The sequence below is a fragment of the Mya arenaria genome, chromosome 12, assembly GCF_026914265.1.
Source record: "Mya arenaria isolate MELC-2E11 chromosome 12, ASM2691426v1".
Classification (NCBI taxonomy): domain Eukaryota; kingdom Metazoa; phylum Mollusca; class Bivalvia; order Myida; family Myidae; genus Mya; species Mya arenaria.
This window is the reverse complement of record NC_069133.1, coordinates 34,325,835-34,346,338: the sequence shown is the minus strand read 5'-3', so window position 1 is coordinate 34,346,338 and position 20,504 is coordinate 34,325,835.

Sequence of the window (20,504 nt, the reverse complement as noted above, 5' to 3'; positions counted from 1 at the left end):
ATATACGCCAAGTGGTTAAGCTAAAAAAGCCAAGTGGTAGAGCGAATAAACGCCAAGTGGTCAAGCGAAAAAGCCAAGTGGTAGAGCCAATAAAAGTGGTCATTGTGTTTTATAATTAAGTTTCATCAAGTTACTCAAGCATACTTTGATAAGATTTACCTTTACGTTTTTTCTTTATTTAGGACTGTTGGAATAAGAGTGAGGATTGTGCACGTAAACTGGTTTAAACCCCCAGTAAATTAACATTTTTCTGACCGTTCCAAGGCGGTACTTAACACTCCTTGATAAACATACATGCACTGTGCTGTAGGTGGAGATTTGTGCTGTGGTTCCATGTTTCTTGTTTGTGATTTTGTTTTGTTTTTGTGTTCTATGTCTTCGGCGTTTACCCAGTGCCATTAAACGGGGTTTATGTTAAAACCTTTGGCTACTGAGCTTGTTTCTGTAGTTTTTCACATAAGTATTGAGTCCATATACATATTTGTTTTCCTCCACACTGTCGTTATTTCTCAATCATTCGGGAAAAAAACATAACATTTTATGAGGAAAGTTCGAACCCCAATAACCCTTAATGATCGGGATTATAGAATGGCAGGACAGATTCTGACCGTTACAAGTCTTTGCTTTGTACTATTTATGTTATGTTTACTGTATTAAACGTCTGAAATTGTCGTTGATGATGCCTTGAAAAAGGCAGTGTGAAGTGGAGCACATACCAGATTTGGCCAAGTAACGCTGGCTGCACGGTATTGTTTTCTTATTTAAAAACACAACTTTTTTTATCAGAAAAGCAAACATCGCTGAACATTCAAGGATAATGACAGAGAATGCACGAATCGTTTTTCTGACATATAAATAAATTACAATAAACATATTTTCAGAAAGTAAGACTTCAAATCTCAAAGGCTGAGGACTCAGAGAAGAATATCTAGAGCAGAAATAATTTAATAAAATTAAAAAAAAAACTCAGAGATAAATGACATGTGTTTACCTTGAATCATTAATCCAACAACAAAAATGACATGCAAGTGGTACATATTTGTTAATTTAACAAACTCAGACAAATGAAACACCTAAGATATTAGTTGCAGCTATCTGACTAATATACCGTTTTACGTTTATAGGAAAATTAGAGCGCGTGCGTGGAAGTTATACGCAGATTGAGAGTTTCAGCAAAAGTAAATCTTTAATATAAGGTATCTGATGAACCAAGATATGCATTTTGGATGTTTGGCGACCCAGTGCTGTTTCGGTATCATTTGAAAGGATTTTAGGAAGAAAGAATATATTTAACTTATATCAAATGAATCATTAAAACAAGCTTCTTCGGGCTTGATAGATTGCAAAACAAGTCAAATTTCAGTCAAATAAAGAAAGAAATTACAAATGTAATGTGAGAGTCACAAGGCATAAACAAATAGAGGATATTTGTTTATTTCAGTGTAAGATCGTACTTTATTTCACGAGTGGCATAGAAAAACGTATTTTCATGAGTGGCAAAAATATTTTTATTTAAACTTATGTAACATTTCTTAAAATTTTAATTATTTAATTTGCCGACATTTTCTGGTTCAAAGTGAAGTGTTCTGATTTGATCTGGTTTGATCAAGGGGAAGCAACTACAGTGGATTTTAAAATAGGTTCTGAAAGTTGATATTTCCACTCCTTCATTTGCAAATTGATATTTTCACTGTTGTTATTTCACTGATAAAACTCCATATTTCATTGAAAACATGAAAGAAATAACATTATTTCCTTCGACTCGATGAAAAGACAAGATTACTTGTACATCGAACACCTTAAAATCGGCTGTTTTAATGCATGTCATTTAAAAAGCACTTAATCGGATTTGAATGCATACCAACAATATATTTATGTGTTGACTTCCGCTCTTCTCGTAATCCACTTTACTGTTCAAACCATAGCTTGAAGATAAATAAGTATATGGTAGGGAGGGAGGAGTTAAACTGCTTGCCAGAATGTGTACGGATCCGATTATTGTAACCAGTCTGATATATACAAACAGAGAGTCTTCTTGCTTTGAATAATTCTCTTAGAGGTTATAAAACTTATACGACCGCTACATTGCTAATAGCTTTCAACAAATATAGTGCATGCCAATTATTTTGAAGCAAGCTGACAGCAAACAATTACTGTTTTCAAAAATAGATTTTTGGACTAAATGGAAATTTTTTTTTTATTAAGAAATGAAGAGCATTATTGAAATTTTAGATAAATTTGTTATAAATTGAATAACGCTTCTGATTGTGCAAGTTTAAAGTACACTGAAAAAGTGGCCAGTTCTGTTTTTCTCTGTTTTACACTGTTTACCGCTTATAGCATTTTACATGAAATGTGTCTATGAATATACGAATTATAAAAAGATAAGTTGTAATACTAATAGGTCAGGTCACGAGACATGACAGATTAACAGATGAAATGTTTTTTTTTTATCAATTCAGAAGCCTTTTGATTTAAACATATTTTATTGCCTTTTTTCTTTCAACATATTTGGCATTTACAACAATAATATAGAATATACAAAAAGCAAATGGGTTGGACACAAGTTCTAACAACATTAGTAACGTCTTACAAAAGAAAAGGAAGAAGCATTCTGACTCACTGCTACACAGGTGATATGTGGTAAACTGTTCAATAAAACAACCTGGTTCAGTTATATTTAAAGAAGGGTCTAATACGTAAACCGTTTAGAGTGTTTTATAAATAAATGTACATAATGGAATAATACAATATTTTCATCGTCGGAGAGTAAGGGTTTTCCAAATAATAACGACGTAATGCTAAGTGGGTGAAACGCACGTGTTCCACGAAACATGGATATACGTTCCTGAGAAGCCTTTTTATCATACATTGCCAATTGTATATTAACAAAAGTTTTTAAAAGAGGTCATCAACTCAATACACTTATATATATATATATATATATATATATATATATATATATATTCAGTCTTTTAAAATAATATGGTTATATATATCGTATATTTCGTATGTTTCCATTAAGCCCAAGACGCACAATTTGGGTTTGCCTGTGAGTGCATACAAAGTTAATCATAAATCAGTTTAACATATTTAACAGTGTACATAGTTACAGTCTTTAACTACTATTTTATGACATTTACTGAGCTTTTGCAATCTGATGAGGTTCTTCCAAGTTCACAATAGGTAAACTTATTTTGGGTCTGTAATCTAACGCCTTACACAGAATTATTAACAAAAAAAGTAAATGTGTTCTTACAATTTTAGGACTGTTACTGAGACCCCATATTTCCGACCCTTTCTTAGTTTATCGAAAAGATCCAATCTATGCTTGACTGAAATGCAGCGATATTTAGAAGCTAAAAATAGCCTTCACAGCCTATCCAGACTATGCATCAAAAGTGTTTTGTGAAAGAAACTTTAGGTGTATAAATTTTACCAAGGTAAGTAAATCTAGCCAATTATGCCGTACAAAGTTAGATGGCACCGCCAATACTCCTTTACCTATTGATGATTGTATCAATATGGTCGATAGGCTTAAATATTTCATAATGAAAATATTTCACCCATAAATGTTAAATTCAATGGAATATTCTGGGCCGTTTTGGCTCAGATTTTAAACTAATACGTTTTGACTCATTTTTTTTCAAAATTACATGTTTTTTTTAACAATTATCGGTTTGAGCAGCTCTTATACATGCTTTACATATTCCAACACATTGTTTTTTTTATTTAAGTAATTAGTAAAACAATTGATCATGCATTACAAAAATTGTCAGGGACAAGTCTGTTTTGCTTGAAGACAGGTCGTTTTCAAGGTTATGATGAGGACCACGCTAGTTTGTTGACATATTCTGAGGCGTGGGTGGGGTAAACAAATATAAGATTATCTGTAAATTGTTGTGTGAATTTTCCGGGAAGCTCGTTTTACGTATTACAACGACAAACAGTTCAAAATACATTTGAACGATTATATTACAATTTTGTTATGTTCGAACAGTTGTTTTCGTCAGTAATTTGTTTGGTATGAAAGCAAATGTTCGAACATTCAGCTTCAAGATCAAGAAAACGTTTGAAAAACGGGATAACCGGTAATAAACGGTAAGTTGTTAATTTCCAAATATATATTTATTTAAATTAAGAAAACATTTTTTTTAATTTGCCAACATTTTCTGGTTCAAAGGGAAGTGTTCTGTTTTGATCAAGGAGAGGTAACTACAAAGGATTTTAAAAGTAGTTCTGAAAAGTGATATTTTCACTCCTTATTTTGCAGTGAAAATATCATATTTACCGTTGTAATTTCACTGATAAAACCCCATATTTCATCGAAAAGCATGAAAGAAAGACGCATCTACCATGGTGAATATTTCTAAGACCGATTACAGAGATTAAGGAGCTTCTAGACCATTGAAGACGTTACACGTACCTTCATCGACTTTGGGTAAGTGGCACATCTACAATAATTTTATATGTAGTATAAGGCACGGTCTAATTAATAAATCGATTTCAGTCGCGTAGCCTAATTTACGAAATATAATGCACATAATATTTGGCTATAATTGGCTTGTTTAAAGCTGTTACATTAAATTCTTGTTATAATTCATCAGGCCGACTATGTTTATAAAATCTATAATCCCTCATATTGTACGAAATGGACAAGTACACATTCAGATAAAAGCCTCATTATAACCAGGTTAAAATAACTTATAAATTGAATGCTCTGATCTCATGTTTAGTAAGTGAAACTTATTATGGCAGCGAAAAAATATCTTTGCTATATGAACAATAACGATAATTATTATACCATATACCGGAGTGCACTCTTTTCCATTTCTTGTGTTTCTGACAAGTTTCTATTACGATCACACGACCTGGTGATGATGAAGTAGATGTTTTTATCTTACTGGGATGTCGCTATGGCTTTAGTTGATTGCTTTATTACATTTTGAAATATCGCGTCTAGACAATTACAAATTGACTTTTGCGACTATAACGGTGATTCGTGATGCACGTGTTCACAATAGCCGTTCAACTTGAAAAAGAATGGCCGTTAAGAGACGCATTTGTTTTTTTTAAGCGTTTTGCATGCAATCTCAAGATATGAATTATTGCAAATTACATGCGAGATTGTCATATACCATGATTTACCGTTCAAACACATTTTTTAATTTCATTCCTGGTGCTAAAACTGTTTCCTTGCATGCAATGTTTCATCTTTAAACGACAACTAAAAGGCAGAACCAGTAGCAAACAGTTCAGTTTTGAGCTAAGAGTCAGATTTTCACCTGATCCTTGCTTTATCGTAAGATTCTATAAATATAATATCTTTTTTATCTCTATGTCTAATGTATACATGTACTTTATAAATACAGGTGGATTTACAAACTATATCAATTCTTTTTTTTTGATATGAGCAATATTTAGTTCGTGAGAAAAGGAGAAATGTAATGGCGGGAATATTTTGTCGTCGTCGTCGGTTTAGTCGCGCAAAATCTTAACGTCATATACGATTTATATTAAAAGAAGAATGCACACACACACGCACGCACGCACGCACGCACGCACGCACACGCTCACACTCATGCACTTTCTCACGCACGCACGCACGCACACACACGCGAGCACGCACGCACGCACGCACGCACGCACACACGCTCGCTAATACCTTATGAAACTAGTCATTGACGAGCATGCACAAGTTAAAAAGAAAACCCTAAAAGGAATTTATCACCCTATATGTACGGTAAACAAGACTCGTTTAGTAAGAAACACTTATAACAGTAATAAGGAAAACTTCCTTCCTTCTTAAATCGTCATGACTGGCTAAGAAAGTTCCCATCCGAAACATAACCAATGTAATCAGCAGAAAAGGCTCATTTCCAAATAGTCATAAGCTTGCACACGTGATCCCTTGTTTCAAGAAAGATGACACGTTTATTAAAATAAACTATAGACCATAAAGCCTATATACTATTTTACCATCAATGTCCCAATTATATGAGCAGGTCATCAGTGAGCAACTGATAAGTTATTTTGATACCTGTCAAATAACCATGTAAAGGCTGGTAGAAGACTTGAAGAAAGCCGATGATGAGAACAAATATGAAGGTGTAGTTCTAGTCTACTTCCAATCAAACGCAATCTAACCCTTCCAAATCTTAAGCAATTTCATTTGGCTTATATTCTGTTAAAATTTAAAGCAATCAATATGTTGAATCACACTATTGTTTGTGAAAGCATGTTAAACTTTTAGGCGTTGAGGTAGGTAGATTATTAAACTATGATGGCCAGATTTCTAAAATATGCAAAAAAGCAGCCAAGCAAATGAATATCCTTCAATGACCAAGCAAAGTTTTGACAATCAATACTAAGCTTATTTTCTTTAAATCTTTATCAGATCCAATTTCAACTACTGTCCTGTCGTTTGGCATTTTTATAGCAAGACCAACAAAGAAAAAATAGAAAAGATTCAATATATTAAAATTGTTTTCGATTAGTACACCTAAGAGTAAGATGCACCGCTTTTAAAACTTATAAACGGTATCTCACAAAACCTTGAAGCTTGTAGACATGTAATTTGAATCTAAGCAAACTGTGCATATGTGCCATCTGTAAGAACTCTTTCCGCTTTGAGGCCTCTCAGGTGTGAAACAGCCCCCCAAAGCAAAAAAGGTGCTGTCAAAACTACTTATTATTTAGAAGGATGATTCGCACCTGGAAAGGTCCCTCTTGTTTTATAAAAAAATGAGAATTTTAAATTGTCTCACTTAATATCATTTATCCTTAATCCGTGATTTTTTTGGAATTATTTTCACCGCCATTTTTTTCAACTTTGGGAAAAATACATAATCATGCTAAAATAGCAAATATACATGTTTTCACTTTTTATTCAATCATTATGCTGTAAAGGGGCTAGTCTTGTCAAGATTTTGTTTATTTTTTAATTCATTCATTGCTTTTTTATTCATTCACAGGATCTGTATTAAATGCATTGGGAAAATAGCATGACTTTTTGGGGAAAATAAACACTTTTTCGCTATGGGAAACAGGCTTTAGAAGGCAGTAAATTGCACCAAAAAAATCACTGCCTTTGTCTTCACGGAAAAAGAGTTTTGTTTTCAGTTGGATGGTTGCACCCAGTGGACAAGATATGGTATTCAAAAACCTGGAAAGAAATACAGCGCGTATTTTGAATATTAATTACCAAACTTTAATTTCAAGGTCTAATGTTTAATCTGTTTCAAATGTCTATATTACAAAACGTAAGTTCGTCCTCTAAGCAATAATTTCCAAAGACGTTTTCTAGCAAGCTATAGTAAAACATTAATTAACATGTTTTTACCAACTTCACATTACTAAACCATGCTGTAATTCCCATGTACATAAACCTTCTTACAACTTTGTTGTTTAAAATGTATACTATTATTGTCCTTAATTTATTTTCTTGTAAGAACTTACCATTTTACAGTGATATAGTAACTATAGCGGAACCGTGCGCGTGAGGACTGGCCGTACAGCCGGGAAAACTAGTTTATGTTATCATTGTTTTCATTGCTCTTATCCATCTTACATTTTGCACTTGTCTGCATGAATATAAACGGCGTTTGTAAATACTGTAAATGCCCTTCTGTTCTATATTTTAAACTATTTGCTTTTATTTCCAGGTCACCAATTCATTGTCATATATTGTTATGTTATATATGTTTCTTATTCATAACGGAGAATAGTTCATTTAGCTAATGTTAATTTGTTATCCTATACCCGACTTTAAATAAAGACCTTTATCTTGTATCTTGCACCGAAAATGACCCGGAAATAACTGCGCCTGTATACGCTGCTGGCATTGTTGAGACATTCACGATCATTGGATATTCGTGATAATATTGGTGGGGTTCGGGGTACCTAGGGTACTGTTAATCGGGCTGGCTTGAATTAAGTTCAGGGAAACTCAAAGGATAGACAAAACATGGAAAACTGTAACATTTTCATGCATAAGTTTTGCTCCATATTTTGTACGCTTGACGCCCTTAAATTGACTCTTATCACTTTCTTTCAGTTTATATATGCATACTTGTAACACGAAAGAAAGACACCTGAAAAGTTTTTTTTTTCCATGGACGGATAAATGTCGTCAAATTACGTCGAAACAATACACCTCTCGATTATTGCGTGAATCTGTTGCCGTATAGTATATGTCGCTGTGTATAGTATATATTATACAATATAAATAAATTTAAGTCAGCCTTCACTTTTTCATTCAATAAAATCATTAATCAATGTTAAAAATATTGGCTGTGTGAAGTAAGCTAAACATACGACATTGGACATTCAAGATCGAATGTTGTGCTGGCACGACATTGGACATTGGACATTCAAAATTGAAAGTCGTGCTGGCACGACATTTGACATTGGACATTCAAAAATGAATGTCGTGCCAGCACGACATTGGACATTGGACATTGGGATTTCAAAAATGAATGTCGTGCTGGCACGACATTGGACATTCAAAATCGAATGTTGTGCTGGCACGACATTGGACATTGGACATTCAAAAGTGAAAGTCGTGCTAGCACGACATTGGACATTGGACATTCAAAAATGAATGTTGTGCTGGCACGACATTGGACATTGGGATTTCAAAAATGAATGTCGTGCTAGCACGACATTGGACATTGGACATTCAAAATGGAATGTTGTGCTGGCACGACATTGGACATTCAAAATGGAATGTTGTGCTGGCACGACATTGGACATTGGACTTTCAAAAATGAATGTCGTGCCAGCACGACATTGGACATTGGACATTGGGATTTCAAAAATAAATGTCGTGCTAGAACGACATTGGACATTGGACATTCAAAAATGAATGTTGTGCTGGCACGACATTGGACATTGAGATTTCAAAAATGAATGTCGTGCTAGCACGACATTGGATATTCAAAATCGAATGTTGTGCCAGCACAACATTCGATTTTGAATGTCCAATGTCGTGCCAGCATAACATTTGATTTTGAATGTCCAATGTCCAATGTCGTGCAAGCACGACATTCACTTTTGAAATCGCAATGTCCAATGTCCAATGTCGTGCCAGCACGACATTCAGTTTTGAATGTCCAATGTCCAATGTCGTGCCAGCACGACTTTCAATTTTGAATGTCCAATGTCCAATGTCGTGCCAGCACAACATTCGATCTTAAATGTCCAATGTCCAATGTCGTATGTTTAGCTAACTTCACACAGCTAAAGATATTATATTATTTCGAAAACATGACTCATTTCAACAAAGTCACTTTAAATTCGTATAAAACTGTGTAGAACAATGTTAATCAGTGTTAATTAATTCAAATACTGTCGCTACAACGTACTTTTATTTGCGTCAAACTTTAAAGTCAAAATTATCAATAATGCGACTGCACTCAATATTGCCAAAAATGTCTGAACCTCGACCTGAAAAATCGCAGCCTTTTTATACTAAAAAAAAAATATGTCGATCATATTATTGATCAACATGAATCGAAAAGTGGATCGAATTATCGACCAACTCGATCGATAGAAAGTACGATCGAAATTGATCGATCGTTTTTGACACTGTCTACAATGTTAATTCTAAAAATAGAAACATCAATGGCTTTTAGCTGATGTATACAAGATTGGAATGTAGCATAAATGAGCAAGCTAATGAATTTTAACAGTGGTAGCAACAAATCACTAACCGTGAAATTATGCGTGAATGTAATTTTGTGACATTGAGCGATTTTTATTTTTTGGTTTACAAGATTATTTGGAAAAAATGTCCACCGGGTGGTCGAAAAAAAAGAAAAAAAAGGAAAAAAGTCACAAAACATACTCTTTAAAGGTGAAAATCAGAGAACAACATAAACATTGAAAACTTATATCATTTACTTGACATTTTAAATTTTAAAACTGCCATTAGTGCATGCTTTAATACACTCCAAGTTTCAAAGTTCTAATTAAACACACAGTTTAAATCTTACATACTGTGCATATAAAACATCAATGGAATTGAATATATAACATGTTTACATGTATAAACTACACTTTTTATCAAAGATACATTGAATATCACTCAGCAAGACATTTGTTTAGCTTTAAGGGTATGCAGTATTGCTAAAGCAAAAGTGAATGCAGAACACTTAAAAACTTACCAATATTAAATTGTAAAAGGAGGCGAATTTTACGCATTAAATACACAAAAACTGCACCGTATTAAAACAATACATTACATTTTCTAGACGTTGTTTCAGTTATTTCAATATTGGTATATGTCAATAAATTGAAATAATTACCAATTTTGTAAATAAGGAAGTAACATTTTAAGAAGACAGTTGAGCTTTAATATTGTGAAAATAATTCCTGAAAAACTAAAAACCAAACAAGACCTAGATTTGAGTTTTAATAACCCTTACTATGCGGGATCCTAGTTGTGTATAACCCGGTCCATGCTAAGTCCGGATATTTTCAGACCGGGATATTTACCATGGGATGTTCACCAAATCCATTTCAAATTAAAGTCTTGCCGCAAATTACCACATCAGAACCTAAAAATCACATAGCAAAATAATAAATCTAGCATGTGACTTAACTTTATGTACCAATGATAGTAAACTGACAGAGAAATCCATAATTATGTATCGGATATTTTCATCTTCTCCCAACTCCGCCATTTTGTGCATACATGCGTTCACATGGCATCTATACTTGATTGTTTATTTTTCATTTTAAAAAGTATTCCTTGGTTACAACAACAAATCTCATTTATAGTGAAATATCAAGCTCTTTACAAATTGAAATGGACTTAGTTTTCCGTGTTGTTTTATCTAAATGTTTTGCACAGTTACAACTCCCCGCATTTAAATAGTCAATGTCATTGACAAATGTGTTCAACTCTTTCATTGTTTTTACTCTACTTTTAACCCAAACATGAATAAACATGTAATCTAGAATAAACACAAGCTTTAAATTGACTCAATGACAAGTATTTCCAAACCATTCTGTGATTTAAAATCCATAAACACCACCGACCGAAATTGCGTAACTAGGCCACCGGTGTCAACTTAGAAATTTTACTTTCGATTTCACCGCTCACACTTAGTGCACTGTTATTTGATATCTAACCATAAAATGTTATAAAATGTTTTTCTTACAGTCACATAATTTACAGATATTTGCGTCTACTAATTCGATGGCAGTCGCTGACACTTTTTTTTTATCTATAAACAACAATATTTTCATGACCTAAATTGGTGGTGAAAAACAACAATCACGTGACAGTTATTGTTTGTGTCGGCTGTTAAATTTGCCAATGTTTATTGCTATTGTTATTTTAACAACTCCTGCATATTTTGATAAATTATTTCATACAAAGAATGACTGCTATCGTCAATTCCGCCATTTCCAACGGCGCTGCCATAACAGTTGACTGGCTCACATGTTATTACTATAAATTGGCGAATACTGCTACGGAACAACAAACCAGTCGAGATCAACTGCATTCGTACTCTTATCTGTTCGTTTTTCTTTTGTTTCGCACCAAAATCAATATGGTCGGGAATTTTTTTTTGAAAAAAAAGTGAAATTCATTTTTTATTGTTTTTGTACTTTTCGGAAAATTAGACCCGCCGGTTTTGTAAACCAATTTATATAAAAGTAGTGGCCTAAGGAAGAGCATAAATTTCAACAACAAGATGGCTGACGCAGTGTTAAAGTTTAACATAATAATTGAGTTTAAATGCACTCAACGAATAATCGAGTGTAAAACGATTAGTTATTGAAGTATAGTAAACCAGTGAGTCTTACTGTTGATGCTTATTATGATGATTAAACTTATTAGTCAGCGAACACATGGAGCATAGTTAAACTTCTGACTTACATAAAATGTCATCGGGTGGGGTAATGCAATAAGATGTTTTCATGTCTGTAAAGTTTGCACTTCCCCACCTGTGTTTCAACGTAATCGAGGATATTAAATATCACAAGTAAGTTCCATTTTCATTTCATGAATAATAACTATTTTGTAAAATAAATTTAATTCAAGAACAGGCAAAGTAATGTCCTGGCCTAGGGCCTATCAGTATCAACATGGACGTAGACAATATATTAATGTACGCTTACTGCGACGAATACGTTTATTTAAACTCTTCGAAAAGTTAAAAAGCAGGCGAACAAAAACAACAACACGGAATTTGACCAAAGCGAACTCGGCAGTTTGTCGTTTACTAATATCTATATATGTAAACCACTATCTGTGTCACACGATCTTTCTGTAAATGGTTCGATTCCCATCAAGGGCACGCTGTGTTCCCCTTTTTAATAAATATAAGTACTGTTCTGGTTTTTAACTCGTAAACTGCCTCGAGAGACAATTCTTGTCTTCACCATGGAGTTAAAATAAATTGCTTTATGTAAAAAAAACAACTTTAATTGTGTAAAACGTATTTCACTCATATAAAACCATAAAGTCCATTTAGCTGTTAATCTGGGATAAAACCCCACATTCGTTAAGTATTGGTGAAGATTCAGGGCTGCGTATGGACAGTGTATGCTACATTGATCTAATGTTGGAATGTACATGCATTCACAAAGTACCTCACAACGTGTGTCAATGTTTGGAATACATTATGAAAAAGTATGCAAGACAAGTACCAGTACAGAGGTTTTTTACGATCAATCAAAATAAATATTTGCTAGTTATTCCCAATGCTGTCACCAAGATGAATTGTCTGTGGTTTGATGTTGCTTTATTTTCATTTATATCATGAACCTAAACTAATTAAGATGGTAGGCTATTTCTAGAAATCATGATTTCATTTAAAAGTCTAATATATTTCTGAAAGTTATATCTTCATACAACAAAACGGCCATTTGTAAGAAAACAATAATAGCAATTATGTTTGCATAAATATAATTCAAATTATTTGCTAAGAAATAGTTTTACTTAGCTACATGATGCCGTTTCTAAGGCATTCGGATACATTTGCATGTCACCGTTATCAAGGTCACGTGATTTTATTCATCACGTGACGAGATCTCGCGATAGTTCTTTCTCTTTGGCGATACTGTAGCGGCCGCTACAATTCAAAAACTCTTAACAATATCTAAATTAATCGTAGTATTTTGACAAGCATTCAGCGATGCCGGGACGCGGAAGAGGTGTGAAGAGAAGACGGCACCAGGTCGACCCGGACAGGACAGCTGACGTGCCTGAACAACGCGATGACGGAGGTAAAGATATCAATGTAACCGCCCCAAGGATCATTGATTTTGAATCCATTATAAGGGAATCTAACATAATAAATGGGTGTGGTGAGGCAGTTTGTAACGTACAATCATTACAGGACACTGTGTCTAACATTACCAGTAGCGTCGCGCAATTAGCACAGCAAACGAACGTCCCTACTATCATACGCCTGGCGGGCGACGATGTCGCCGCACATGTGCCAGAATCACTTAAACGCCAAATTATCAACGGCGACTATGTAAACCTTGCGCTTCTGTTGAAAGGCTCAGTCGAGCTTTCTGACCTTTGTGGCGGAGCTACTTTACATCTTTCTAATGACGGCCGGCTTGAGACGCGCCCGAAAGAATGTAAGGATAAGGTAACGAATATCGAGAAATGGACTGACGCGTTCATCATATATAGTGAAGTGTACATATCGGCCCATAACGATGCAACACAGATTTTGTTTAAATATATGCGCGACATAAGAGAATGCGCCGCACGCCAAGGCGGCTTCGCGTGGCGCGCGTACGATGAGCAATTTCGGATACGGCAAGCAATCGAACCAGCCTCTTGGGCACGTATCAACAACGATCTCTGGTGGCGTTGTCTGTTAGTCCGCGATACCGCAACTCCCACAAATCCCACCCGCAAAACTCTTGTGTGCAATTATTTTAATGCGAGTCATTGTCACTGGGCGAACTGCAAATACTTACACTCATGTGCTAAATGCGGGGAAGGCCACCCGGCGGCCCATTGCCCTAGGCCACACACGATACAAAATATCCCCCGTTACCCTGCGGGAGCGACATTTCGTGCCCCCCGACCGAGGCGACCAGATCAGGCCCAATATAACGGTGGTCGACACCAGATTCGGTATTCTTCCATGTAATTTGAATGCGACTGAAATTGCCCCATCCCCCATCAACCTTAACACACTGTCAAAACTTCTTTTAAATTACAACGAGTCGAATATTTGTTAAAAGGTTTCACACAAGGTTTTAGCCTACATTATCAAGGCCCTAGACAGGAGCGTATGTCAAAAAATCTAAAATCAGCAATGTCAAATCCGCATATAATACAGCAAAAAATTAACAAGGAAATCACGGAAGGACGAGTCGCGGGACCGTTTACATATCAGCCACTGCCAAACTTTATAGTGTCGCCTATCGGTTTGGTTCCCAAAAAAGCCCCGAATGAGTTCAGAATGATCCACCATTTATCTCACCCTCATGGCACAATGGTTAATGATTTCATAGATCCTAATCTGACATCTGTGCATTATACCAAATGAATTTTGATAAGGCGGTGGAGCTAATACAAGAGCTTGGCCAAGGTTGTCACTTGTTTAAGATGGACATAAAAAACGCATTCAAGCTCATTCCAATAGAACCTCAAGATTTTCCGCTATTAGGTTTTCATTTTCAGGACTTCTTTTATTTTGATAAAACTTTGCCTTTTGGTGCGTCGATCAGCTGTGCAACATTTGAACGTTTCTAAACGTTTTTAGAATTTTGTGTTAAAAGTCGTTTGTCATCGGGTTCGTTGATACACTACCTAGATGATTTCCTGGGTGGTGATAGGTCAAAATCCGCTTGTTCGCAGGTGATGAACACATTTGAAAAGATCATGCATCAACTTAATGTACCCATGGCTTCGGATAAGACGGAAGGCCCAGCGGAAGTTCTGGTTTTTCTGGGTCTGGAATTAGACACTAGGCAAATGGTGGTTAGGATCCCAGGGGATAAAGTCAAGGAGGTCATATCCAAAATCCAGGCTATACTACAGAAAGATAAGGCAAAGGTAAAGGAAATTCAATCCCTCATTGGCTCTCTCAATTTTTGTTGCAGGGCCATTGTGGCCGGGCGCCCTTTTTGCAGACGTCTCATCAACGCGATCTGTGGTTTCTCCAAGCCATTTTATTATGTCCGAATTAAAAAAGCAGTGAGGTTAGATCTGGCGATGTGGCTCTGGTTCTTTGAGAGATTTAACGGCGTATCGGTTTTTCACGACCGTTTTTGGTTGTCGAATGAGGACGTTCAGTTTTTCTCTGATAGCGCAGGAGGGCCAGGGCGTGGTTTTGGTTTTTTTTTTTCAGGGTCAGTGGTTATCAGCGGCTTGGCCTGAAGAATGGCATAACGAGGGTATAACAAAAGACATCACAGTCCTGGAAATATTTCCTATTTTAGTAGCTACATGTATCTGGGGCCCACGCCTTAGGAATAAGCGCATTAGGTTTAATTGCGATAACTCGGCCGTGGTACACATTTTAAGCACGCTAACATCGAAATCTGACAGAGTTATGTCCATTGTTAGAACGATTACTCTGAAATCCCTCCAGTTTAACCTTCTTATTAGGGCCCAGCATGTAGCCGGCAATAACAACGGAATATGCGATGCTTTATCCCGGTTTCAGATGGACAGGTTCAGACGCCTAGCTCCGGAAGCAGACCTGGAACCGCAGCTTCTTCCGGTACATCTGTGGAACGTCTTCAGCGTGGAGCCGTCGACCTTTTGCGACATGCCATTGCCCCTAACACACAATCAACATATAGAACAGGGTTAAATGCACTAAGGGGTTTCCGTCGGAAACTCAATTTCGACGATGTATGGCCAATTCCCTAACATCATATAGTAATGTTTATAACATACTGTTTTCAAAACAACTGCAGTGCAAGTACGATCAGGACATACATGGCCGGCATTAATTACTTTCATAAGTTGCAGAATTTTAAGGATTTTTCTACAGTTTTTGTTGTAAACAAACTGTTAGAGGGATGTAGCAGGGCAGGTCGACACCCGGAAGAAGCCGACAAAAGGCGCCCAATCACACTCTGTATTCTCATTTCAATAACGGAGGCACTTCCTTTGGTGTGTTATGATGCATTCGAATCTAAATTATTCAAAGCTATTTTTACGTTGGCATACTTTGGGCTTTTCCGCAATAGCGAGCTATTCGCCCCTGCAAACGCATGCGCAGGTAACCAAATACGCGGGGGTGATTTGTTCTTATTTGAGGACGGAATAAGAATAGGCGTACGCTTGGTCAGATCCAAAACTAGTCAACGCGGTCCGCCTATCACCTTTAAAATACCCAAACAAAGCATTGGGCCATGCCCGGTTAAAGCCGTTACTGATTACCTGGCTGTAGCACCAATGTCCCATTCTGCCTTTTGTCACATGGACGCCGCACCCGTTACTAGGCAACAAGTTACTGCAGTCTTAGAAAAATGTATTAAACGCGCGGGACTTGACACAAGCGTTTACAAAACGCATAGCTTCCGTATAGGTAGGGCTACTGATCTCGCGGCACATGGGTGTCCTCATGATATGATAATGAGACTTGGTCGGTGGTCGTCGGATTCGTTCAAGCGATACATAAGAATATAGACACGCCGAACTGAATATGCCATTGAGGTCATTACTTGAGTATATGTATTTAATAGTATGAGGATTAGGACACGTTGAATTAGACGGCCCGGGAAAATAGGTTAGGAGATAAAACCTCATATACATAAATAACATTACGGATACATATATAAATATATATATATATATAGAGAGAGAGAGATAAATATATTTCGCAGACATATGGGTCCTGGGAGATTCAATCCCGCGTCGGGCCGGCGAGAGAGCACGATCGAGGGGTATACCAGATCTGAAGCTTCCCGCGTCAATTTCCTGGTGGGGAGTCGGCGGCCTCACCTGGCCTAAATTCAGGAGGTCGTTCGAAACGCAGGTTCTCTTGTGTTCTCCACCTAAGATCATAGTCATACATCTCGGGGGAAATGACTTAACCCAGGCTCCCTGTAACGTAATTTCAAACCAAATCGCAAAAGAAATCCGCTATCTTAGAGCGGCCTTTCCAAACGTAATAATAATTTGGGTTGACATTTTGGACCGCATGGACTGGCGCACACAGTCTTACCAAAATAAATAAATAATTAAAGCCAAAAGAAACCGCTTAAACAGACATGGTAGGAGCTGGGTTAGGCTTACGGGCGCGTTCGATGTTCTGTCGATCGATATTGACTCTACTACACCGGGGTTTTATCTGTCCGACGGGGTACATCTCTCGGACGTCGGACTAGAGTTTTATTTAGATTCAATGAAGGACATCCTTAAAAAACATTTCTAAAACAACCGATCATTTGCGTGGCCTAGGCATCAGAATTTTGGAGGATAAATTTATTTCATTAAATTTATTGTGGCGTAAAATTCTGTCGGTTGGTTGACCGTTGGCACATAAATATTAATAAGTTTAATATAATAAATCATTTATTGACTATAAAATAATGACTACTGGATTTTTGACCTCTACCAGCGTTTAGCGTGGCTCCGGTCTCATGTCCTTTACAATGGTTTAGAGGTTACAGTCCACCAATTTTTAAATATAGTTAGGAAACATGTTGTACAAGTTAGTTTAGTCTTGCATGGCCGTCGGGAAGGTCATTCCTGATATTGTACCATGTGTCAAGGCTAACGTTGTTTTGTCAGAGCCAGTGCCGGCTCCCGAGCTAGTGCCAGCTCGCATAAATATTAGTTTGAGCTAGTGCCAGCTCGTGTACAACTGTTAGGTTTAACATCTGTGAACAGTTTTTCTTATTTTACATTTACAAGCATTTAGGATGCTTCAACCGGCGGTCTTACGACCGACGGGATTTTACGTCACGCTGCGGCCAAAACTTGCCACTACTTAGGTTTTTGATAAATATGGTTCATACATATGTATATATGTATATGTCTAAAGGTTTCCATCAATAAAAGTAAACATATACCCACGTTTTGTTAGTTTTTATTTCGCATGATATAAATAATGAAAAACGGGAATTGACGTTTTAAACAAGTTTAATCTTCTTACTATAGCAGTGTGTATATACCACGTGATAAATTCAGTCATAAATGCTACGTCGGAAGGCAATATTTTGCTTCGGATTAAAACTTCAAACAAAGATAACTTTACTATTTCTTCATCATTTTAAATGAAATATAGCGCAGTCTACGCCGCTTACGGAGCCCCGCCTTCGGTCTTTTACCAGAGTTTGATTGGGAGTTTAGTTTTTTGAAACACTTCGACAAACCTTTTCACAATACGGCCGTCTGACGGAGCACTGTCAAAACATTAATTTGGAAACAGGTTTGTCGAAGTGTTTGATGAAACTATTCACCTTATCAAACTTCGGTAATGAAACGAAGGCGGGGCTCTTGAAGCGGAATAGACTGCCTTTCGTCTTATTTAAAATGGTGTAGTTAAAGAAAAGTTATCTTTGATTGCAGTCTTCATTTTAAGCAAAAGTTTGCCTTCCGACGTAGCATATATGACGTAATTTATCACGTGGTATACACACACTGTATAGTATGTGTTAATGTTAGAGTTCAAGTTTGACCGTCTACAGAAAAAAAAAACTTTCGCCTATTATATAAAATTGGATAACTTTTCCGCAGGTTGACTTTCGGTTGGTTAGCACATGCAAACAATGCAATTGATCAACAGTCCTTATTGGATAAGTAGTGAATAAGACTAGTGACAAATCGATAAAACGTTTCGACCAACTTTAATCAAACCAAAGAATAAACAGGTTTTATACAATTGACTGCTGTTGTATAACACTCTATAGCCGCTCTTTTTTTTGTAGATCGTCAAAATTGGACTCTTTTTTTAATTAATGTGGTGTTTGTTGGTGATTTAGACATAATCGATCAACGTGTTTGCATTTCTGTGTGCGCAAAAAACAATCGAGGATTTTTCAAATTTTGTGTTCATAATTTTTTACGTAGATCGATTTTGACAAATGGATCCAAAATAGTTTTATATAGTTTATTTCAGTCGGTATATTTTTCAACCAAGGCTAACTTGATAAACTAGTGACAGGTAAAAGATGTTTGGTATTGTTGTGAGGCCAATGACAATCGAGGATTTTTCAATTTTTCTGTTCATTAATTTTATGTTGATTGATTCCGACGAATACCAAGTGAGTTAGAGTCCAATTTTGACGATCTTCAGAAAACAGAGATCGCAAAAATTGAACTTAATGAACACTTACTTTGAAAAACCCTCGATTGTCATTGACCTGCACAAAAATGCAAACTTCTTGTGATGAACCATTTGATTGAAGGTTACTTGTGATGACCTCTTCAATGGAAGGTTACTTGTGATGACCCCTTTGACGGAAGGTTACTTGTGATGATAACTTTTATGGTAATTTGCTAGTGATAATCCCTTTGGTGGAAGGTTACGTGTGATGACCCCTTCGTTTGAAGGTAACCTGTGATAACCCATTTGACGGAAGATTACTTGTGATGGCCCCTTCGTTTGAAGGTAACTTGTGATAACCCATTTGAAGGAAGGTTACCTGTGACGGCCAATTCGTTTGAAGGCAACCCGTGATAACGAATTTGACGGAAGGTTACTTGTGATGACCCCTTCGTTTGAAGGTAACCTGTGATAACCCATTTGACGGAAGGTTACTTGTGATGACCCCTTCATTTGAAGGTAACCTGTGATAACCCATTTGACGGAAAGTTACTTGTGATGACACCTTCGTTTGAAGGTAACCTGTGATAACCCATTTGACGGAATGTTACTTGTGATGACCCCTTCGTTTGAAGGTAACCTGTGATAACGAATTTGACGGAAGGTTACTTGTGATGGCCAATTCGTTTGGGGGTAACCTGTGATAACCCATTTGACGGAAGGATACTTGTGATGGCCAATTCGTTTGAAGGTAACCTATGATAACGAATTTGACGGAAGGTTACTTGTGATGACCCCTTTGTTTGAAGGTAACCTGTGATAACCCATTTGACGGAAGATTACTTGTGATGGCCCCTTCGATTGAAGGTAACCTGTGATGACCCATTTGACGGAAGGTTACTTGTGATGACCCCTTCGTTTGATGTTAACCTGTGATAACCCATTTGACGGAAGGTTACTTGTGATGACTTTTTCGTTTGAAGGTAACCTATGATAACGAATATGACGGAAGGTTACTTGTGGTGACCCCTTTGTTTGAAGGTAACCTGTGATAACCCATTTGACGAAATGTTACTTGTGATGGCCCCTTCGTTTGAAGGTAACCTGTGATAACCCATTTGACGGAAGGTTACTTGTGATGGCCCCTTCGTTTGAAGGTAACCTGTGATAACGAATTTGACGGAAGGTTACTTGTGATGACCTCTTCGTTTGAAGGTATCCTTTGATAACCCATTTGACGGAAGGTTACTTGTGATGACCCCTTCGTTTGAAGGTAACCTGTGATGACCCATT